The 25,204-nt window shown below is 35.0% G+C and overlaps 1 protein-coding gene across 1 annotated transcript in view; it reads right to left on the bottom strand.

The window, feature by feature from the left end:
* Window positions 1-4,483: 4,483 nt before the first annotated feature.
* LOC108658214 (UNC93-like protein) overlaps window positions 4,484-25,204 on the bottom strand; it is a 198,820-nt gene continuing 178,099 nt past the window's right edge. Inside the window, exon 6 of the mRNA XM_089261906.1 lies at window positions 4,484-4,498. The gene's annotated coding sequence lies outside the window, so the exon portion shown is untranslated. The remainder of the gene's footprint in view (window positions 4,499-25,204) is intronic.

Genomic DNA, 25,204 nt, shown 5'->3' with positions numbered 1-25,204 from the left:
ATCAAACAAACTGATATACATCAGTCACAGAGTTCGCAATGTGAAAACAAAAGTGTAAACAAATTCTATAAAGCTGAGCCAACGAACTCTTTTGTAGATTTTTGTCTTTTCTATTGGGGAATATTCTTATCTGTTTTAAAATTTAATTCATGATAATAATTATAAAATTAAATACAAAATTTAATGATTTTTTATTTTTAGTTTTGCTTAATAAAATAAAGAAATTATGTATTTTTAGCTTAGCTTAGACGCAATTTAATTAAATTAAATATATGTTTGTAGTTTTTGCTTAGCTTCGTCTTTAATTTAGCATTGTTTAAAATGCGTATTAAATATAAGTATTATGCCTGCAAAACACGTTTTATGTTTATATTTAATTAACTTTTTACATGCATAAGTTTTCAGGACAATATTTGCCCAGAGGACAGTAAAAGGATGACAACAACTAGCTGGAAGTGTACGACTGGCTGATGCTCTAAAAATGTTTTTGAAGTACTTTTTTTTTTCCAGGGCTTAGATTTTCATTTTTAAAATCATTTCACAGAAAATCGATCAATATATATTACCATATATATCTTTTTAGACAGAGCAAACGCCAATTCTCCTAATCAAGTTATGTAAAATAGATAAATTCGTAAGTTGCTTAAGCTTATGCTTATGCATAGTTTAAAAATCTGAATCCAAATTAACAAGCTCTAGGGCTCCAAAAGAGATCTATATCAACTCTCTTAAACTCTATCGATTGCTTCAAAACTTCCCATGTTGGCTCTACCACTAACAATGGGTATGCTAAAAATACAAGAACTATATGAGAGAGCGGCTGGGCGGCGTTCCCTTGTGCAGGGAATTCCCACAGTTGGCAACACGCAAAAATCGAGCAAAATATAAAGCAATTAATGGAGAGAATGACGTGGAAAATAAAAGAGCTTTGTATAATGCCTAAATATGTGGACGAGCTACAAAAAATACAAAACTGCACAAAACTCAACTAAAATGACTTTGTGCGAGTGACAAAATGCGCAAAAAACTCGCACGTTTAGCGCCTAAAATCAGGCTACACTTCTTCTATTTTTTATTTTTTTGCTGGTTGCCTGAAAGCCAGTTTCCAACGCTGCGCTGTGTAATTATAATATAATTTTTTGTGCCAACACTTTGGAAAATGCCTCGTTGCTGTTATTTCACATGCCATCTCTGTCCCTGTCTCTCTCCCGGTCATTCGATTGTCTTTTGGTCATTCTTTATTCCGCTCTCTCTCTCTCTCTCTCTCTCTCTCTCTGTCTATCTATTGCTGTGAGTATATAAGGCAGCTATGTCTATATTTTCTAGTGCCGTTTTTTGCGGCATTCGCTTTGGGTTTTTTATTCGCATTTGCATTTTCCACTAATTTGACTTTTGTATTGTTGTGGTCGACATCCCACCCAGCATCCAGTTGCAGCAGCTCTGCCCCTCTCGCCCGCCATGCATGCAGCGACCGTTATGTGTTAGAGTTTTTTTCTCGTCCTTTTGCTTTCCACCAATCAGCTCAACGCATTCTCCGTTCTCTGCCCAACTCACTGTGCGTCTGTGTGCGTCCGTGTGTGTGTATGTGTAGTTGGTCGGTCGGGCTACGCACTTTTTGACTTTGGTTTGTGCGAGGAGGCACGGTGGCAGGGGCAATGCATTTCCCATGCATTGGTTGGCTGCTGAGTGCTGCCAGCAGGGGTTGGGTTCCATCTGTGTGCAGCCACATAGCTATGTGCACGTGTATGCGGGCGTGGGAGCACTGTGTGTGTGTAGGTGTAGGTGTAGGTGCATTTGGGATGCGTTTCGAGTGCCAGTCATTTGATGCGGCTGTGACTTTGTGGCCATATCATTAATTGCCGCCAGCTTCACATAAAAAGTAGCACACAAATTGATGGAAAAATATGTCAGAGAATTTACACTTAGAGCTGAAATTAAAGAGTAAAAAACGAGTGCAAAAACTCGCTTAAATGGGCTAGTAATAAACTAGAAATAAATTAGAAATTAGTTAAGCAAATAACATTTTAAACTTTTCAGCTTATTGTCAAGCAAAATAAGAAAATTTGGATTTAGTTTAAATTACAAATTTTGTTATAATAAAGGAATTTAATACTACTATCAAAATAAAAAAAATAATAAAATAATATAAGACTTAATGCATATGAAATGTAATAAAATATAAAATACAAAAAATATAAAATATAAAAAATATAAAATATAAAAAAATATATAAAAAATATAAAAAATAAAAAATATAAAATATAAAGATATAAAATATATACTTTATTCCTTATTAGGTATTTAATTAATACATTTGAAATGTGATAAACTATTCTCTACAAAATATACAGTTTATTCTCTATTTAATATTTATTTATTTATTCATTCTCTGCAAAAAAATAAAAAAATAGAATTCATTAAAATCTAATAAAAAAGTTTAGTATTTTTTTGAGTTAGAAATAGAACATCAGCCACATATATCGTATCAGCTATGGTATGAGTATTTAGCATTTTAGACTACAACAAAAATATTGTAATATGCAATTCTATTCAAAAACTGTTATATGGATAGTCGTATAAATGATTGCTTCATATATTCATAAAATATTTAGGTTGCATATCCTGAATTGTAATTGCATCAACAGCTTCTAGTTTTAGCGTTCAAAGCGCAATTCGTTCAACTTTGCTCCTGTCCATTTCACTTACACATTCGACCCGTTTATCACATTTCTCTCACACACGCACACACACACGTACGCACAAACTCACACACATTCAATTTGCTGGACCTTCAATCACAATAAATCCATACAAATTTCCGTTATATATCCAGAGCCCCAAAGAGGAACGACAGTAATAAAAACTTTCAAATGCAAACTAAGCAAATTTTAATTAATGAAAAATTGCAATTAAAAAAACGAAAACTTTTTTTTCGCCTAGCTATCTCACTTCCACACAGCCTCTGCAGCTGTACACAATTTTTCATTACGTGGAAAGACGCAGAAACTAAAAAAAAAAAAAAAAAAAATAGAGAAAAAAATGCAATCAAAATGTTGCCTAGTAAATGCATAAAAAACAACGCACAAATACAAACACACAAATATGTACGTACATGTGTACTTATGTAAGTGCATATATACATAAATACATACATGTATGTGCGCGCATACATAAGTGTATGCGTTGGTATACGTGCATGCATGGCGGGTGGGGCAGCTGGCAAAATAGGCGTCATCTAAGCAAGCAGTGCAGCTGCAGCTGCTAAATCTGCTGCGGCCAACTGCGACGGCGATGGCGACGGCGACGGCGACAGCAACGGCGACTGCGACTAGTATCATGCCGATGCTGCTGTTAAGAATGCTGGCGTCGCTGCCAGCTTGGCCCGATTAACATAAACACGCAAAAACATTAACACCGCCACGGCCGCAGCCACAGCCAACCAACAGCCAACGGCGCCAACAGCGACGACGACGCAGTTAGAAAACAACAACAACAGCAACTGCATACGTCATACATAGATAACGCGGCGTATGTGTAATGCTAGAGCGAGACAGCATGTCGGTGTAGTTGCGACTCAGTCTGCCACGCTCATTACACTCATTTCGTAAAGTTGTTGCTGTGGTTGTAGTTGGGTGCGCATAGGCAATTTTCCACATTTTCACACACACAGTCGGCAGCCAGCAAATGCGAAAAAAGTCGACACGCAGACGCCGGCTGCGCTGCTGAGCCATATAGCGGCCGCACCCCCAAACCCAATCACAAAAACGCGTTAATAAGAAAACGTTGCGCAAAAAACTACATGCACACACACACACACACACACACACACACTCAAACAGCCCAGACCCCTGCCCAGCCCCCAGCCAGCAGCGGCTGTCAGCCAATCACAGAATTTGTTTACGAATCGCCCGGCAAAAGCAACACAAAGAAAATGTTGACGGCAGCGCAACGCGTTGGGCATACACACACACACACACACACACACACTCGAAAAAAAGCAAAAGCAGAAAAACAGAAAAAGAGCGACGCTCATTTTGTGGAATTTTTCCCACAGCTTCAAATGGCCGCCGCTCGCACTCGCTCTCGCTCTTACCCTCTCTCACACACACACACACACGCACCCATGCACTCACATATGTATATGCGACTCGCTCTCTTGCGCCGTCAGCGCTGGCAGCGCCGCTTGGCACATTTTTTTTGCTGTTGCCTTACATTTTGCACTGTTGCTCGCTGGCGCTGCGTAAAACGTAAAAGAAAAGCAGCCACGTGCGCTGCTCGCAGCGACGCCAGCGCTCGCCGCAACGTGCCCAGCAAAAGAGTGCATGGCCACAGCAACGCTCTCTTAGACTGCCGCGCTCTTTGCTTGCCCACGCTCGCTTCGTTCAGTTCTCGCTCTGGGGCGACTCTGCGGCCGCATCGAGACTGTCGCTGGCAGCGTTGTTTCTGTTTTCTGTTTGACTTGTGTTCGTTCGAGGCGTTTGGTTGGTTGGGAAACGCTGTAACGAGTTTTTTCCCTCTAGCGATTTCATAATAGGTGCCGTAGTATTTTTTTTTTGTCAAGCTGAATCGGCCATCGAAGGAATTACATTCATATGCTGGCAATTAAATTACATAAACATACAATTTTATGCTAAGAATTGTATTGATATTTGTTTATAGAGGGTATTTATGTGTAAATAAAATACTTTTTTTTACATTTAGAAATTTTTATAATATTTTTATATATTTATTTGAATACAGAAATATAGATATTATTCTCTAATTAAATTATATATATATTTATTTATAAAGGGTATTTGTGTGTAAATAAAATACTTTTTTTTTTAATATGTGGAAATTTGTATAATATTTATATATATTTATAATAGTTATATGTATTTATGTATATTTCATAATATTCATGTATTTTTTATATTATTTATATATATTTACGGAAATATAGATATTAATCTCTAATGAAAATTATTTTCAAATATATATTAATTTGTATATTCAGCTTCTAGATTTCAACTACTCATATAATAAAAATTGCTCATTATTAATATACTACAAATATGTAGAATATATAAATAATGTATGCATTGTCTACATTGTCATTTATATATAAGAAATACATATAAAATATTCGATTAATACCCATTAGTGCATAACAATTCACACTAGATAGCACTTTGGCGGCGTTCGCTCATAATACTCTAGATCGTAATGCTTCCAGCCCATGACCAATTAAGCCCTTCATAACTCTAGCATTTTAAGACCCATTTACCAAAAAAAAGAGGAATATTTTAAGAAGCAGCGAAAGGCTAAAGACTGCCCAAGAAAATATTCAACAATATCCATAACTTCCAAATTAATGACCACTAATAGAGTATATAGAGCGGAGACGGAGAGGAAGGGGGGAAATTCTATTAACTAACAATCGATTATAATGCTTATGACCTGTGCGTGCGAGGGCAACCGTTTTGGGGGTGAGCTCGGGACAATGGGACAGGTAAACAAAACGTAAACATAACGCATTAAATGTTAATGTTGCCTAATTGTGTAATTTGGTGTCGCATTTGATGTCATTTACATAGACAACAAATGGTGGCAACAAGAACAACAGCAACAGCAACAGCACGCAAGTCTCATCATAATGGAGGAGGCACCAGACTTAATGAACAGTTTGGAATAGGCAAAAGTGAACGCTAATGAAGTAATTACAACAATTAATTTAATTATAAATTAAGCTATTGTTGCTCTGTGGTCGCATGACATTTAGGGGGGCAGAGGCGAGGGCGGTTTCCTGCGTTTGTTTTGTCAACATGTTTACAAAGGACAACGAAGGACACTGGGACACTGCCCACCCGCCCATCCACCTGCTGCCCAGCGGCCCAGCAACGGGCCTTAAATTTACCCAAATAAAATATGCCAGCGAAAATGTGCGATGCGATAATTGAGAGTAGCTCGCGCGAACCGCGCTGCCCAGCGAGCTTCATTAATGGCGAACTGCACTTGTTATCAGTAATGCAATAATTTACAAATTATCAACAGTCGCACATGCGTCGCAATTGCAGTGGAATAATTTTCAATAAACTGCGGCTATCGCCTGTCTGCCATCAATGAATGGGGCGCCAGGCTGGGCGTGGCATAATGCAGTCATAATTTTCATTTTAATTGGCTTATTTAATATTTCAATTAAGTGCCAGAGAAAAAAACAACAACAGCGGAAAACCAAACCAAACCAGAAAACCAAACCAAAGCCAGGTCGAGGTGTGAAAATATGTGGCATAAATATTTGTATATAAACAAGCACACACACACGCACACATAGACACATAATACAGGCTAATGAGTGCCGCTGGCTGTGTGCACAAACACATCCACTTGGCTGCTGCACATTGACGGTTGCACGAGGCGTATGCGTAATATAAACAATCATTAAGCACACATACGAGTGCGTCGATTATTTGAGTGCTTTGTGGTCAGCCAGTGGCAGGTGTGAACTGCATATGTGTGAGTGTGTGTCTTTTATAGTCATATGAATTAAATTAAATAAATCAACTGCAAGCTGTTGCAGTTAATGTGTGAATCACTCAATAGAACTTGCAATTGATATTATTTAATATGATTTTAATTGTTAATAATGCATTTGACTTTAAGTTGATGATGTGGTAATTAATTAATTGACAATTGCTGTGCAGATTCTTCATTGACCACAGATAATGTGTGAGCAATATAAATGCTTGAAATAATTAATGGCTTTTCATGATCTAAGCCAATGTTGAGTTTGCTCAATGTGACACAATTGTTTATGTCTTTGTTGATTATTATTGTTTGGTTGATTTAGTTAGGCATATAACATGATTTATTATTGAATCTATAATATGATTCTAATTATTCTTCGACTTATATAAATTATGTTGATATTTTCATTAAGTGACATAAAAAAATTTATATATAATAATAAGTTTTACAGACAGAAAAAAAAAAATAGTAAGTAAACACAACTTAAGTTGATATAAAAATAAAAAATTAAGCTCTGGCAAAAATTAAAAAAAAAAATAATAATAAAAATTATACCTTTGTATAATAGTTAAACTTTACTTTATATTAAAATTTTTTTTTCATTTGTTTTATATTTTTAAAGAGTTTTAAAAATATAATATATGTTTTAAGTTCATTTATTTAATTTGTAAAAAATATTGCAGTTAATTTGTATCAATATTTTTTATTGTTATTTACCAAAGGTTTTTAATTGAAAGATGATTGAATTTCTACGTTCTTACAGTTAAAATCAAGGACAAATTATTCATGTAGCAGATGCTCCTCCTTTTCATATTTTCTAACTTTCCCTTTTAGCTTCGTTAAGAGAAATCATAGCTTCAAACTTGCAAGCAGTTGCAGCGCATACATTGAAACAAATACACGCACACACACACACACACACATGCACACATGCAGTGAAGTAATGCCTAATTGAGTACATGTATTGTAACTAGCGGCTCATTTACCTTAGGTTGACCTAGCATACAACACTCCACACACAAACACACACACACACACACAAACACACACACACACACACACACACTCACACATACATACACCGCACACAAGGGGCGAACGAATATTTCAATACAAAATCCAAAAACTCAATATTTGAGCACCTTGCCGCACACGGTGGATCTGGTGGGTCAGGTGGCTCAGGTGGGGCCGTAAACGTGGCTGGCTGGCGATTTCTTCACGCTGTCGTCTTTTGGCAGTTAGCGCCACGGAAACTTTACCGGGCAGCAGAGGACTCGAGAGGACTCGTCCTGGCGTCCTGGCGTCTGGGCGGCGGCTCTCTGCGGTTTTTGCTGCATTTCGGCGTGCAATTATTTAATGAAGTTATCAAATTTCCCATCTTGCTGATCAGCTATGAGTATGTTTGCTTGCATGTGTGTGTGTGTGCGTATGTGAGTGTGTGTGAGTTGCCTCACCGGGATGCAGATGCTTCACGCCAAGTTTTCATCATACAAGCTAACCACGTTCGTGTGCATGTCCATGTGTATGTGTATGTGTGTGTATATGGGTGTGTGTTGTGGAAAATTTCATTGCTCGCTGACTTTTGTTGTAATTTGATTTTTGGTTTGTTGGCTTTTGTTTGAGTTCGCGGCAAACTTGTGCAGCGGAATTCAATTAAGAAATGTCAAAATTTTATTGAACACAATGCAGATGCAGGTGCAGGAGCAGGTGCTCTGGTTCTGGTTCTGGTTCTGGTTCTGGTTCTCGATGCTGTAGGGCATTAGAATGTAGGGGCGGCATGGGCGTGGCTGGCCACCAATTTACAACAAAAAATATAGAACATCCGTACATTAATTTAGACACGCCAATAACCTTTGCGCACTTTTGCAGCATCAATTTTCATTAAAACGCGCCGGCAAATAAAGTAGCTGAAAAAATGAGTTTCTTGTTTTTTTTTATATTTCGTTTTTGTTTTTGGCTTTTTTCGCGCTAAAAGTTAGAAACCGTAAGCGGAAATGAATCCCATGTGCATAAATACGTATAAATCCAAAAATAAATTGAATTAAAAAAGGCAAAACCAGAAAAAGCAAAAAATTACAAAAAAATATATGTAGAATAAATAAAAAAAAAAGAAATTGTTAGCGCGAGCAAAGACAAAAAACCCCGAGTCGAGCCGGCAATTGGAGTGAGCATAATAAATTCGAGCATCAGACTCTGTTTGGCTTAGTCAATGGTGCAAAAAAGCAAAAAAATAAACCGAAGCTAAATGCAGAGTAGAAAAGCGCAAACAGGAAAAACAAAAACGAACATGGAATACTGAACCGAACCGAAATCGCGAATTTATTGTAAATGAGCGCGGCAAGGAGTTGGTGGTCAGCGCCAAGGATGCGAGCTGCGAATGGCGAATGGCAAATGGCAAACGGCGAACTGCGAGCAGCTCAATGATTTTTAAATAACTTTGTCTAGCTTTAAAATTTATAGTAAGCGCCATTTTATGGCGCTCAACTCACACACACATACACACACATGCGAGTAGTTCAAGCTTAGAAAATATTGAAACAAGGCACTTAGGATGCTCTGTAAATTAGTTGAGATTGACTTGAAGCTGAGAATATATATAAACAAATTGTAAATAAATAAAATAAATCAAGATAAACAAGCAAGCTAGTCTGAGATTAAATAAATGAAAATAAAATAAAATAAATAAATAAATAAAGTAAATTAATTAATAAAAGAAGTAACATATATAAACAAGCTAAACTGAGTCTAAATAAAGAAAATAAATTACAGTAAAAAATCAAGTCAAATTAAAATTAAAAATATAAATACAAAAAAAAAAAAAATAAATAAATAAATAAATAAAATAAATAAATACAAAATATAATAAGTAATCAGGCTAACCTGAGAATATAAAAATAAAATAAAAATAAAGGATAAGAATATAAATATTGCATAAGCAAAACTATATAAAATAAAATAAAATAAAATAAAATAAAATAAAAAATTAAATTAAATTGAATTAAATAAAATAAAATAAATAAAATAAAATAAATTAATTAAAACGACGTAAGAAGCCAAACAGAGAATATATGTAAATAAATAAATGAAAATAAAATATATAATAATAAAGCTAATCGGAGAATATATTACTTAAAATAAAATATTTAAATAATTATAAATAATAATTAATTTAAAGCCAAACACAGAGTGTACAAATATAATAAAATATTATACATAAATCAAATAAAATTTAGTTTTTTTTATTAATAATTTGATCAAAATAATTAATAATTCTATATTATATTAAAAAGTCTACAATTATGACGATCGCTGATCTAGTTCAGACTTATAAAGTTGCTATGAGCATTTTCAATGGAAAGTTACAAAAATGTCGCATATAATATAAAAATTGTCGTCCATGAGCCCCGTTTCCACACAACATGTGAGAACAACTCATTTATCTTATTTTGTCAAAAAATTGTCATCGCCAAAGCTGCAGAGCTGGAGACGAAGAGAAAAGGTCGCACACACAGACACTCTAACACGCGCACACTCATAGATCTCTCTGTCTCTCTCTTGCTCCCTTTTGCTATTGCTTTTGCTAAGCAGTCGACCAGTCAGTCTGTCGTCTGGTATGCCCTTGTCCCGGGCGCTGAGTCTCTGCGCTTTGTTGACAGCTATTGTCACAATTACAAGTTGATATGTCCTGGGCAGCTGCGGGTCTCCTCCCTCTCTCTCTCTCTCTCTCTCTCACTCTCTCTATGCACGCTGCTCGTCTTGGTGTTCGCGTCGCTAAGTCAACTGATTTAAGTGATATTTATGCCAGACGCGGCAAGCGTTCAATGGACCAAGTGATAAGCGTCGCCTGAGTGACAAGTGTGTGGCATGGATGCTGCGCTGATTAATGGCTCCTCCTGCTGCTGCCGCTGCTGCTGCTGCTGCTACTCCTGCTGGTCATGAGATATGCCATGTCATGGACATCATGTTTGCTTAACACATAAATTTTGTAATGTTAACACGACGTAAGACACAAGTTGCAGGCGTCATTCAACTCCAACTTCTAACAAACATTTGACAAACTTTTTTTCTTTTTTTTTTTTCAACACGTTCTTCAACATTTTTCCTGCTTTCTTTTTGGTTAATTGTTTAATTTTAGAGCCGCACATGGGCACATTGATTATAATGTGCCGCAGGCTCGACTCCCACAGCGCTGCAAATTGTCCCATAAATGTAATTTTGTGCGAGATTTGTAAGTAAAGTATTGCATAAAGGGTTTGTATTATAAATGTTTATTTAATATATAATGTTTTTATCAATATAAAACTATTGCTTAGCTAATTATTTTTAAGATTTTATACAGTTTTTTTTCAGTATTATAATTTGATTAATTTTAAATTTAATTTATTTATTTACTAATTTATGACCATCTAAGCGAAGACCAAAGAAGCGAGAGCATTTGCTGAGAGCGAGAGCAATTGAAAATGATCAAATATACTTATGATATCATAAAAGGGAGTTGGTAAAAGTTAAATATCAGAATTTACGTGAGGTACATAATCATTTAAACATTTAATAGTCGAATGTTCGTATTTGTTATAAATAAATACTAAAACAGAGATTAACAAAATATATGAATTTCCTATCAAATATTTTCTTCTGGCTTTAAATTAAAAGTTATATATATATTTTAATTACAATAAATATATTTATTAATTGAAAGTCATTGAAATACGATTTTAACATTTGTTTCTTAAATATTGCCTAATTTAATACAATTATAATTAATTAAATTTCAGTTGGTCCTTTGGTATTTTATTTAATTATTTTTTTGCTATTTCTTAAATATTTTTTTTTATATATATTTTTTTTAAATTCTGCTCATATACTGTAAAGTTAACCCTCGCGTGTGTGAATATTTTTTCGACTACTCATTTGGCCGACCACAAAAGTTATGTTGTCTCATTAACTTTTAACTTGTTGGCCAGCTGGCCGGCTGCTGAAAATGCTGGCTTGGTTATTTGAGCCTTTTTTTTTTGCGCGCGCGCGCTTCAACATCAACTTCAACTGTGGAGCAGCTCGACGTTGGTCTAGGACATTGTTAAGGTAACGAGCAGAGTAAAAATATTATTTTTATTAAAAAAGACAAATATTTTGAGACCTAAGAGTGGGTGGGCGTGAGCGAAGTGCAGAGGACGTGCAGCGAGCACCGGAAGAGTTTTTCATTTCAGCTTTATGGTTGTAGTTAGCGCTAAGCTTTGACTTGACAAGTGAGAGGAAAAAATGTATAAAAATATACAAAAATTAATTTAATGTAACAGGAGTTCTCAGAGTGAGATACAGAGAGAGAGAGAGAGAAAGAGTGGAAGATAAAAGAAATGGCAATAGAGAGACATAAAATGGGATTGTAAAAAAGCTGAAATTACATATGATGTTTTAATTAGAGACATACGGGTCGTATGTGTAATATTTGCACAAAAGCATATTGCACTCGACTCGCAACCACAAATAATTGGCTTGGTTATTCACTTTTGCTTTATTATTATTTGCTTCAAGAGTCACACAAATGAAAAACATTTCGATTACAATGCAGTGATGTCTTTTTGTTTATTAAATTAAAGGATTTAATTGCATGTCTTGATGCGTCAAATATTCTACAGAAGAGTAAATAATTCATGAGCAACATATGAGCTAAGGTTTTCTTTGTAAAATTAAATTTGTATTTATTGATTTTTAGTTATTTAATAACACTGTAATGGGCAGTTCTTCTGCTTGAATTTATTTTAATTTAATGTTCAAAGCACAATCAAATAATAATAATTTTATTTAAATTAATTTGAATATTTCTATTTCTATTTTAAATTTTATATCAATATCTACAATAATTAAAACAGTTTTAATAACTATAAAATTCAGTTAGAACAATGTTGAAATTTTGAACAAATTGTTTGCTAATGATAGACACAGAGTATAATATTTATTATTTAATTCTTGTTTTTAAATAAAATAAAATTAATTGGAAAATAGTTTTGTTATTTTCTAATAGCTGAAATCTAAATTATAAATTCAGTTTTACTTTATAAATGACTTTTTTTTAAATGCTTGTATAGTATATGTTACAAGATTTATGGAAACATGAATTTCTTATGATTAAAACTTGAATGAAACAAAGCATCCATATATTATATTATGCTATAAATGATGAAAATATTTACAAATATATTTACATGGAATAGAAAAATAAAAAACTAAATTCCCAAATCTCTCTTCACATTCAGACCGTGGTCTATTTCATGAAATAAACTTTTATAGCTTAACTAGTTTATTAATTGAAATGCTTGCACTGAGTAAGCTCTAGTTGTTAGTTAACATCTTGTGGGCTGTACCTTCAGCTAGCTGCATTCTCCAACAAGTCAACGGGCATCTGTGCACTCTGCACTCTGTCTCTCTATGTGCAGCTAGGCGCACTCAGTTGCTGTAACCCTTGGCGGTCCCTGGCAGTGCTGCTAGTCCTGCTAGTCCTCGAACTGCCTGTTCAAGTCGTCTGTGTGCTCCACAGTTTGCACATGAGCGCGTTTCATTAATGTGCGCGAAAGCGTTCACATTTTTTGCACCTTTCGCTGTGCCGTATTTTTGCTAGTTTTTTTTTCTCCACCCTAGCATGTGTGCGCCTGTGTGTGTGTGTGTGTATTTTTGCTGGCTCTTTGCTTTGCCATTTGCCAGTTTTGTGATTTTTGCGCGGAAATTAAAATTTTTGCTAGCTGGCGCTGCCTTTTGCAGGCAACTGCAGCGGCTCCAAGCGACGCCCAGGGCCGCCCACTTAATGCAATCTAAGCGCAGCTGCTGCATCATTACAGTCGCATGTGTGTGCCAGTGTGTGTGTGTGTGTGCAGCTCTGTATCTATGTGTTTGCAATGCTTCCGCTCAGATTTAATTTCGCAAAGTAACAGAGAACGCGGCCAACTATGCGCCGCCTGTTTGCACTTTTTTTTTTTTCTAGTTTAGAGCTTCTATACACACACACATGCATAGCATATATGCATGTATATATCTATGTACATCCTTTATTTTTCATATGTGCTAAGTTTTACTTGTTTTCTATTTTTTTCGCTGGCTGTTTCGTTACTGACTATAATTTAATTCCGTTTGCATTTTTCATTTGCGGCACTTTTGGCGTTTCGTCCTGCCCATGTGATTGCATGTGTGTGTGTGTGTGCGTGTGTGCCGGCCAGGTGTTGTGAGTTATGCGCTCTGAGCTTTGGGTTGAAAATTAGAAAAAAATTCGAGAGAACAAAATTTGTTATTTGGTTAAAATGTGTGCAAAATCCCATGAGAGTTTCGATGCTGCTTGCAAAATATATGCAATTCCTTGTATAATCAAGGGAATTCTCCTCCAGGTGTAATAAAAGTGGTCTGTATTACAGTTAAAGTTCACTTCTATTATGGCGGTTATTTGTTTTCTATTTAAATATATTTTAATAATATTAGTTTACTTTATTTTGTATTTAAATATGTATATTATCATATAAAATTTATAAAAATGTTCAAACAATTTATTTATAATTAAGTGTATTAATATGACATTTCAAAAAAGTGTTAAAGCGTTATTTTTATTATTATTTATTTATTTTTTTTTTTGTATGTGTCAATAAGCATTAAAGTTAAAAAAATGAAAATGTATTTCTGTTTTGTATACAAAATAGAATTAAAGTTTAAGTATATTTGCATCCCTTAAGTCTGATAATTGCATTGTCTGCAGAGCTTAACTCTATTCTCTGCAGCTTTCGAAATACATAAATGAATCATCTGAAGGACTTTACTGATATGCTTATGAATGGATTGAAATATCGAGAAATATTTTAGCTAATATCATAAATCGTCTCGCATCTAATTTGATAGCTAACAATAAAAACGATGACCTTAAAGACTTCATCTAATGAAACGTCGGGGATCCAACAGATCTTTAAATATAATAAAAAATAATAATGCTCCCTCGTCATTTTTTCTTCCTTATCACAATTTCACAATTCCACTTTAAGCTGACTGCGAAAGGTATCTCCAACTGCACAATATTTACTATATTTTTTCATATATTAGGCCAGCTTGATGAATCAGCCTATTTTCTGTTCAAGCGCCCTTCATATTCACGTTGTCGAGCGTATAATAACAGCAATTAAAATATATATACATAAATATATGTTCACATATGAGAAAGTACAGTTGGAGGGCTAGCCAAAAGAAATACAATAAAATAGATTTGAGTAAAAATTTATTAAAAAGACAGACTTGGCCGGGCAGAGCAGAGCTGAGCTGAGCAGAGCAGAGCAGTTCGATGCCTCTAACTGGCCAATTCCAATCAAGCATGTGTTTATATTTTAAATAGAAAACTTGTGAAATATATAAGTAAATGTCTTGCAAGGGCCAGAAAACAGAAAGCACTGGCAAGGCGCGGGCGGGGCAGTGCAGGGGGAGGGGGCGGCAACATCTTTGCCAGGAAGTAATACAACTTCGACTGCTGCCTTGTACACGTGATTAGAAAGTTTTCTGCCTTCGATGTTGTTACGGTTATGCAAGTGTGTGTGTATGTGTGTGTATCGGGTTTGCTGTATGTTTTTCTACTTTGTATGCACTTAATAACTTTCGCATACTTTTGCACATTTTATGGAAAATTTTCTTTTAATTTTCTTGCTAATATTCTGCACGACTTGCGTCAATGGCCCTGAACAGTGCGTATATTTGTGCATAACTATGTGAGTGTGTATGTGTGTGTGCGTGTGTATATGTTTGCCTGTGTGGTCATGTTTGCACTCATTATTGTTGTGCCAAGTAAATCAATTTATTGCAAGTTTCAAGTCTTTTGTAAGGCTACCACGTTGCCAAAGTGCAGCTCGAGCCGTTCCATGAACAAGTATTAAAGTTTATAGCCAAGAGCTAAACAAGTTTGCACTGCATAGTTATTCTGATTTTATTTTTCTTTACTTGTTTAAAGAAATTTTAATTGTTTTTTAGTATTTTCTTAAGTGGCCAAAGTGAGCAAAATGTTTTTTCAAATAATACTACTGCTCTTAAAAATAAACTATGAATTTATTCAAGACAAATAAATACATGTATAGAAATAGAAATATTTTTTTTTTTTTTACTAATATTCGATTTTAGTTTTTACAAAAGAGCTTTACAATATTTTAGTCATAGTCCAAGGTAAGATTTTTACATTTTAATACATGTTTTCAGACAAAGCAGCAGAAATTGTTAAGTCCTATATCCCAAAGACAAAGCAGCAGAAATTGTTAAGTCCTATAGCCCAAAGCAAATTATTTGAATTTATTTTGTATATAATTGTTTATAAAAATTTAAGTTGGTATTTTACATGTTCATCCAGTGAAGAAAATATAAAAATATAAATTTTGACAGAAATAAATAAATTATACAACAAATTTAAAAATAGATAAAAATCAACTATAAACATATGTATATAAGCAGTCTCTATAAATAAAACAAATAAATAAAATAATAAATAAATAATAAATAAATAACAACAAATAAAATCTATTTATATTTTTTTAGTTTTCCATACTCAACAATGTTTTCAGCAGGCATCAAGTCGATAATTAAATAAATTATTACAAAAGCTGAAAGCCTAACTTAATTTTATAGCCCCGTACGCTATATGCGAGATAAACAATTTTTAAATTGAAAATTGCAATGGCAACAGTGTGGACAAAGTTTTTAATGCACTTTTGAAATGCATTTGCAGCATTAAGCTGAAAATGCAGTTTCAGTAAGCCAACAAAAACAACAATGGCCAAAGAGTCACTAATTAAATTTTGTGGCATGACAAAATAATTCGATTGAAGTGTCTGTTTATGTGTTGGCATGCTTCAACGACCTGCATATTGATGGCTGTTGGCGGAAAGGCAATTGGCCAAGTTTATAGGCAAAAAAAGAAAAAAGGGAAGAAAAGAAAAGAAACTGTTTGAATATAACCAGCTCCAGCTCCACCAAAGCTCTCGCTCCCAAAACAAATAACTACTAATTTGCAGAAGAGCAGTTGCTCTTCTTCAGCCTGCTCTGGCTGGCTCTGGGCTTCTTTGACTGCTTCTTAGAGTTTGTTCGAGCCATGGTAACCGCAACCTTTCAGGCAAAAGTCCAAGTTGAAAGCAGAGAGTGTTTATAGTTTATTGTTGATTGAACACTAATTAAGTTGCCAGTGCAAAAGGCAGTGGGAAAACTTTGGCCAGCTTTTTTGGCCATGATGAAGATGCTGCCATAGATGGATGGACAGTCGCCGTTGATTGGTTGTGCTGCTGTCCGCCGCCTGTCCAGCATGCCTCTAAGATGTTTCGCCTTATAATGAAGCAAAATGCATTCGATACGACACATACCCATATTTCCGTCCCGCCCCTCGCTCGCTCACCGGGGCTGTGCAAAAGTTGTTTGAAAAACTTTAAGAACTTCTTGCTTGTGCATTTAATAGCAATAATAATTTGTAGTTTCTAAATTGCACAATGTATTGCCATAGGGTTTATGTTGCAGGCGAAGCGCCCGAACTCCCAATTGGTAAAAACTTTATAATTTCCATATGCCAGCCAGCCAGGCTTTGCCTGCTGCCGTGTGGAAAGGCCAAAAACTTCTATCATCTGGTATTAAATAAATGCACACATACACACGTATGTGCATATCTGTATAGATATTTGTGCTTTCTTCTTCTTCGATCAATTTTCCTGTTTGCTTTGGCATAGTACTTTGTGGCCAGCTGAATTTACAAGAAGCTCTGCACAAAACTCAACTCAGAAATTTGTTTGCGTCTTCCCACTGCATTTTTGCAATTATTTTAAAAAGGCAATTTAATTGCTGCCCAAACGGCTGTGGTCGACCCGAGACATTGGATACAGAAATTGCGATTCTGATTCAGATTGTGATTGTGATTGTGATTGTGTGGCACTGGCTTAGTTTAACTATGCAATTTGCAACTTAATGGAATAGCCAATAGACGGGCGGCTGCCCGCTGGCTGATGCTGATGCTGATGCTGATGAAGCGCACTCACTCTAACTGATATCTCATATGCATGGGATCAAATCTTTTTGATTTATGCCATTTGATTGCCACATTTCTGAGCGAATGCTCTCAGCTCAGATTAAAGGTGATTTGTTGCAAATGCAATAAACTTGCATTTCACATTTCAGCAACAACTGCAGTGGCACACACAGTTGTGGATTTGCGAATATGCGAGCAGAAATTGAAAAGAATCAGTTTCTTTAAAGATTTATTTCTTTGACATTTGAAAGGAACTTAAAACAAATATTGGAATAAAAAAATAAATAAATAAATAAAATTTAAAAAAATATATTTAAGGTATACATAATTAACGAGGGGATGGTTAATGGAAATCTGTGAGTGGGTATTTTTAAGGCGCAAGTATTTTTAGTATTTTTAGGTTAAACATTTTTCTATTCCTGGCTGGCTATGAAATGGTTTTTAATTAAAAATAAATAAATAAAAATTCACCTCATTAAATGTCTTAAAAATATAAGAAATTACAAATAAAATAATAAAGGAAAATTTTAATAATTATAAATAACATAAAAACTAAATAAATTGCATAGTTTATTTAATGCCTAATTCATAAATTTCATTGCGAAATGCTCGCGGTCTGCAAATGTGCTGTGTAAATAATTCTTTGGTCATTCCAGAGATCGCTGGAGTTGTGGCTTATTGTGAATTATGTTTTCTATTTTTTTTTTTGTTTTTTCTCGTTTTTCGGGTAGCTGCAGCCACCCAGGCCATTTAGCTGGTCCAACCTATCGACCTGCCCACCCGGCCGACCACTTCAGAATCGCACATAAAACGCATTTGTATAGCCGCACACATAAAAATGCCGCGCTTTCGACTTACACTTGTGCCAGGACCAAAAAGCTGCCTAAAAGGCCCCAACTGCCGGCAGATAAAAAACGATAAAGTAGCGGGCACATGGACGCGGCTTTTGTGCCGCGGCTAGCTGGCTCGCTGGCTAGCTGGCTAGCTGGCCCCCAAGAGCCATGCCCACCAAGTCAACTCCCAAAACTGGCCAACTCAAATGTGTTTATGCCTCGGGCACTTGAAAAAAAATTGTTCTAAAAATTGTTGGCTTGTTGCTTTTGTTTGCCATTTTGTGTGGCGCGTTGTTGTTTTCCTTTTTCTTTTTTTTGTCCACGTTTTACGATTTTATTTTCCTACTTTTTCTTTTTTTGTGCTCTGTGCAGATCTTTTTTCTGGTTTTTTGTTTTGGCCCAACGCCTTTTGGTAAATTAATGCGAAAATTTTTCGTGAAATGTGAAATTTCGCGTTATTTTTCAAAGCACACATATAGATGCTACACATGTACATATATACATATATGTATATGTGTGTATTTGGCTTTTTTGTATGTCTGCAAGTTGGCGAGTGGTCCACGCGTTTGCTTGACGCTGCCTGTCCACGAAGCTGCTTGTCCACCTGTCTATGCCGCTTGATTGATGGTTATTATGCGCACTTGTCCAGCTCCCTTGCCACGCCCCTGCGCCGACAGTGCCTCCAGTGCCACCAGTGCCACCAGTGCCTTCGACTGTAATTTCGCACAGACGACGAGCGACTCACTCTGCACGCCCCATCAATGCCAACACTCTCATCGCTCTCTTCTTATTTTACACATCAAATCATACAGAAAAAAAATATATAAAAAGTATTAGGCGCTTGTCATTTGCCAGGGGTTGCTCGAATTTACTTTTTTTAATTCGAGCTCTCTTTCTTTTTTTGTTTTTTGAGTGTTGCTGTTTTGGTTACGGGCTTGATTAAAATACCTGCCGGTTATTTGCCTTATTTGGTTGAGTTTTATGCGTGTCTTCATTTTGACATTTAATGCGTGACCCGAGCAACTTCATTAGACATTCTCCGACAATTTGCTTAATAAATTAATGTGGCTGCAACTATGCGTTAATGTGAGAAATTAAACAATGAGTTAGAGTGATAGTAAGTACGAAATAACATGTAAGAAAATTAATCCAATACAAAATAGGATACGAATTAATTATAAGAATTAAGTCAGTAATGAATACAATATAGTTGAGTATTACACATTTGCACACCTTTTTGATAATTTTTTTCTAACTAATCTTTTAACTGGGATTTTATTTAAAAAACTGTACAAATTTGTGACACATAGGTATTTGCGGTATTTTTATAGTATTTTTGGTATTTTGTGTATTTTCTCTTTTGTTTTCTTTTTGGAGGGAGTTTGATCAAATCAAATTTACGATATTGATAGCTTTATAATATAATATTATTCAATCAACTGTGTGTTACTCCAATAATCATAATTCGTAAGTATTTTTTTTATTTTTTAATTTTTTTATCTATTTCTTCTGGATAGAGCTCAAAACGAATTTACCATATTTATAGTGTTATAATATAATATTTTGCAATTAACAGTGTGTTCTTAAATAATTATCATTCGTCTGTCCTCAGTTTATGCAAAGTAAGATATTTGGTATAAGTGCAGTACTTTTAGTATTTTGGTATTATTTTTGGTATTTTTCTTTATTTCCTCTGAAAGGAGTTGGATCAAATGAAATTATCATATTGAAAGCATAATTTTTTATAATTAATTCAAATAGTCATCATTCGTCTGTCCTTAGCTGATCCAAAGTAAGAGATTTGGGATTCTTCGGTAATGGCGGTACTTTAAGTATTTTCAGTATTTTTTTGGTATTTTTCTCAATTTCTTCCGAATAGAGTTAGATCAAAACAAATTTACCATATTTATAGCTTTATAGTATAATAATTTGCGATTAACAGTGTGTACAAATAATCATCATCCGTCTGTACTCAAATTATGCAAAGTAAGAGAGTTGCGTTTCTTCAGTAATGGTGGTACTCTTAGTATTTTCGGTATTTTTTTAGTATTTTTCTCTAATTCTTCTGAAATGAGTTTGATCAAATCAAATTATTATATTCAAAGCTTCACAACATAATATTTTATAATTAACTGTGTGTAATTCTAATAGATATCATTCGCCTGCCCTTAGTTGATCCAAAGTAAGAAATTGGGGATTCCTCGGTGCTTTCGGTATTTTTAGTATATTTTTGGTATTTTTCCTTTATTACTTTAGGAACGAGTTGGATCATGCAATTTTTACTTTATTCATAGCTGTCATATATATACATATACACGACTTGTCGTACAATTTTGGAGTCTTACTTGTATCTAAAGGCTGACAAACATTCGATACACCGGTTTTGTAACAAATTAACAAATTGTATCAAAATAATATAAAATAATACCAAATAGTATATTTTCAACAAGACACAAACCTTATAATATACAATTGTTAAACTCAATAAACAATGTGTTATTCAAATAGTCGTCATTCGCCAGTCCGTAATCTATCCAAAGTAAGAGATTTTAGTGGCAGCATCACAAAATGATTTTCGTTTAAGCTTCACCAATATTAGAATTTTAAACAACTAAACTGAAGAGCTCGTCTTGTGGAGCCCTCTCATATCTGCTGGTGGCTTATCAGTGTCTTCCACAGTTTTTCCCTCTATTGATTCCATGTGCCGTCTATGTGTTTATCTATGCCTACGCGTAGCTGCGCATTCTGTCTGCCGTATGTACTGTGTGCATGTGTATGCGTCTGCATGTGTGTGTGTGTGTGTCTATTTCTTCCATCAGTTGGTGGCCAAAAAAAAGAAAAAGAAGAAGCCAAAGAACAACATACAAACAGTCAAAAGCAGGCAGCTACCCAACCCGGCCACCCTCGATTCGCCGTTATCTGCCGACTTCTATGTAGACACTAAAAATTTTTCATTTCCAGGCCAGCCAGCGCAAAAAAAAAAAGCGGAGAAAATTCAGCAAACATTTTCGCGTATTTCTAAAAACAATTTCTATGCCACCCACACCCCCACCAACAGGCAGAAAAAAAGTAAAAGAAAACTTGGGCCGTAAATGATGAAATGCGTGCAAACTACACAAATACATGCAGCAGGCTGCACACACACACACACGCATACGCACACATACACGAACACATAGCGCAAAAAAGTATGCTAGAAAAAAGGCGCTGCGCTGTATATGCAGGCGAGTATATGGGCAGGAGCAGGAGCAGGAGTGGGACTGGGAATAGGAGCTGGAGCAGGCAGCTGCAGCAGGAGCTGGGGCAGGAGCGCTCGCATCCAGGCATTTCCCGACTGTTCTCGACTAGGCTCCGCCCTGCGTGGCCTGCGTATACAAAACTACAACTACTCGCAGCTGTGCAGCTGGGCCCGCTGGCTTTTTGGGATTGGTTTCGGTTTCGGTTTGTAGGGGGTTGCAACCGGGCCTCGCCGTCGCCGTCGCAGCTCTGTCGCAGTCTCAGTCGCAGTCGCCATCGCCGTCGTCGTCTGCTGCCGCCTGCAGTCATGCAGCACTCTAACCCAATCCTCTGCGCCTGCCGTTGTTTATCGGTCGGTGAAGCCTACTTTTTGGCATCTCCTATGTGCGTTTTTTAGCCGCTCCTGCTGCTGCAGCTGCGGCCGCTGCGCTGCCAACCGCACGCTTAGTTTGCAATTAAAACGAAAGATGCTCGCCATTTGTTCCTTCTCCTGCTGTTGCTGCTGTTGTTGCTGTTGTTTCTCAGTCAGCGTTGAAAAATGTTTTGGCTTTTCTATTTTTTCCCATTTTCCATTTTGTACTTTTTTTTAAGTTTTCCTCTTCCCTTTTTTTGTTTTTGGTTTTCTATTGCTGCAGTTAACTGTCTTTGTAGTTGTTGTTTGTTTATGTACTAGAGTCGCCACGCAGCAACTGAAACGAGAAATCGGCAGCACAAATTTGAGCCCAGTTTTGCTTCTAATGAAAGCGCTTGGCCCCGTTGATGGCGTCTGTGGTTACAGAGCTGCAAGGCAAATGACAGTTCCACATGCGGTTTCATGTGGTTATTTTTGCTGAGAGATTTTTTTTTTTTTTTTGCTACTATGGCTGATAGAAGTCCTTAAAGTCTGCCTAGAATATATGTATGTATATTTAATTTGCAGTTTTAATAGTTTTGATTTATCGCAAAATAGAATAAGTTTAGTATTTGAAGCTATTGCACCGAGTTTATAGTTCTTATAGCATTTTATATTTTCTTTTTCTATAGTAACTATTGCAATTAATTTTTTATATTGTATTAATATTAAATAATTTTTTGTATAATTATATTTTTGTCATTAATATTTGTAATAAATAATTTTTTTTAAGTATTTGATTTTAAGTCATTATATTTTTTTCAGCAAGTTGAATCGATATTAGAAAGTTGAATTTATATCTTATTATTTTGAAACATAACGTAACATAAGTATATAATTTATAAAAATCATTCGTATTTTTAGTCAATTTAGTAAACTGTACGTAATAAATGTTTAATTGATTGCAGGCATTGAGCTCTTATAGTTCTAAGCGCTAGTCTGTTGTGCTCTCCACTCCCATAATTGTAAAATTTTCAGAGCTATCGAAACACGAATCTCCGACGATGATTAGCTTCTTACATCGATCGTGGTACGAGCTCCGATGACAGCTAATCCATTGAGTCGATTCTTTTGAAACGTAATTCTTGACGTTTCATGTATTTATGTGGAAGCTTGCTTTTATATAAAACAGCATCAACGCAAGCATTCAAATCAAAGTATGTATATAATAAATAATATTTATTTATTTAATATTAATATTTTTGCTTACGATTGCGTATATATCTTATGCACAGCTAAACCAAATATTTAAATAAATAAATAGACTACAAAAAGATGTTTAATATGTCAAATAAATCAAATAAATGAAGGAAAAAACTAAAAATGTATTATTGTTATTAATACAACTTATCAACTTAAAATTTTTTTATGTATAAATGAGGGAAATACTAATAATAATAATAATAATAATAATAATAATAATAATAATAATAATAATAATAATAATAATAATAATAATAATAATAATAATAATAATAATAATAATAATAATAATAATAATAATAATAATAATAATAATAATAATAATAATAATAATAATAATAATAATAATAATAATAATAATAATAATAATAATAATAATAATAATAATAATAATACAATCCATTAAAAAGTTATTATATTATATTATTTATAAATTTTTAACAATAACTTTAATTCATTACTTTATTATATAAAAATAAAATGTACAAATAATATAATGAGAATTTCTATTTTTTTTTATTTGTATCTTGATTATATAAAACTTGAGGAAATAATAAATAAGATTTATTAATAAATCCTAAGTAATGTTTGAGCATTGTCCTTTTATACGACTTCCCCCAGCAGATAGTCAATAAATAGCAAGCAATAATAAAGGCAATAAATAACAAATTTATAATATAATCTTAATCCTCTTACTAATGATAAACAATAAATCTTGGTTATTACCAAGACTTGTCAAATAACAATTGCGATTGGCCTACATTCGCAGTTGAGGGTTGCAGCTTGAATCGTTCGACATTTGTGAGTGTTAAATTATATTGGGCTTATCGCATAATTAGCTTCAGTCCATTTGAGTTCTATTGCTTAAGCCGGGCTCACTTCAACGGCAGCTTAGCTCTGATGTAATTGGCTACGTGTTTGTTGCATTGTCAGCTGGGGCTTATCGTTGCACTTCCATTGACTGCAGCTGCAACTTGCAACGAGCAGATCCCCATCAAAAATGCTCTTTGTGCAATGGAGCCTCCCTGTGTATGAGTGTGTGTGTGTGTGTGAATTGCATTCTCTCACAGCAGTTGCATTGGAGTTCCATTCACAGTTTCATCGCCTGCACTCGGGCCCCTTCCCTTGGGTGCCGTTTGGCAGCTGACTTTGCATGCAGTTTGCTGGCGTTGCATTGTGTGTGCGGCGCTTGCAACATGTGGCACGCACCATAGGCCGGCTTTGCTATGTGACCATATGCCAGGCTCATTCACGTTCACGTTTTTGTTGACTGTGCGTTGCCTTTTGCTATCAAATATATATGTTATATACAATATATAAAAATGTATATACACACACGCACACACATACATCTGGGTATATGGATATTTATATAACACATTTTTATATGCCTGCCATTTGTTGTTTTACTCTCATCTGCGTGTGTGTGTGTGTGCGTGTGAAGTAGTGTTGTTTTTTCCTTGTTGCTGTTTCGTGTTTTGTTTTGCTTTCTTTTCATCTTTGTTTGAACGCTTCCCGCACGGGGTTCAAGGTCGTTGCACAAACGATGCAAACAAAAAACCAAAAAAAAAAAAAAAACACACATCATGCACAAAAAAAAAAAAGAACAAGTCGAGTCGAGGGTTTGTCTATGTGTATGCTGGAAATATATATGGATCAATGTCTGATTTATTGCAGCTGATGCCGTTGCACTTGATTGTGTCCCAAATGCAAAAAAAGGGGCCAGCAAAAAACAATACCAAATATAGAGCAGCAAACAAAACAAAAGCAAAAACAACAAAAACAACAAATAAAGAGGCCCACATATAAACAGTGCAAAAAATGCACAAAATGCATTCCAGGCAGTTGAAGTATTTGGCTCCTGACCCTGATCGCGGCCAAGCGGCCAAGCGGCCAGACAACAGCCCAATCGAAAGTATTTGTTATATTTTTTCCCCATTTTTATGTGGAGCATATCAAATGTATATGAAATTCAAGCACAAACAAAGCTTTAAAGCAGCTCCAACTCCAATAGGCATGCGA

Source organism: Drosophila navojoa, chromosome 5, assembly GCF_054131105.1.
Source record: "Drosophila navojoa isolate 15081-1374.11 chromosome 5, UAZ_NAV_1.0, whole genome shotgun sequence".
In the NCBI taxonomy this organism is placed as follows: domain Eukaryota; kingdom Metazoa; phylum Arthropoda; class Insecta; order Diptera; family Drosophilidae; genus Drosophila; species Drosophila navojoa.
Note: the sequence above shows the minus strand (reverse complement) of the source record. Positions and strands in the feature narration are given on the sequence as shown.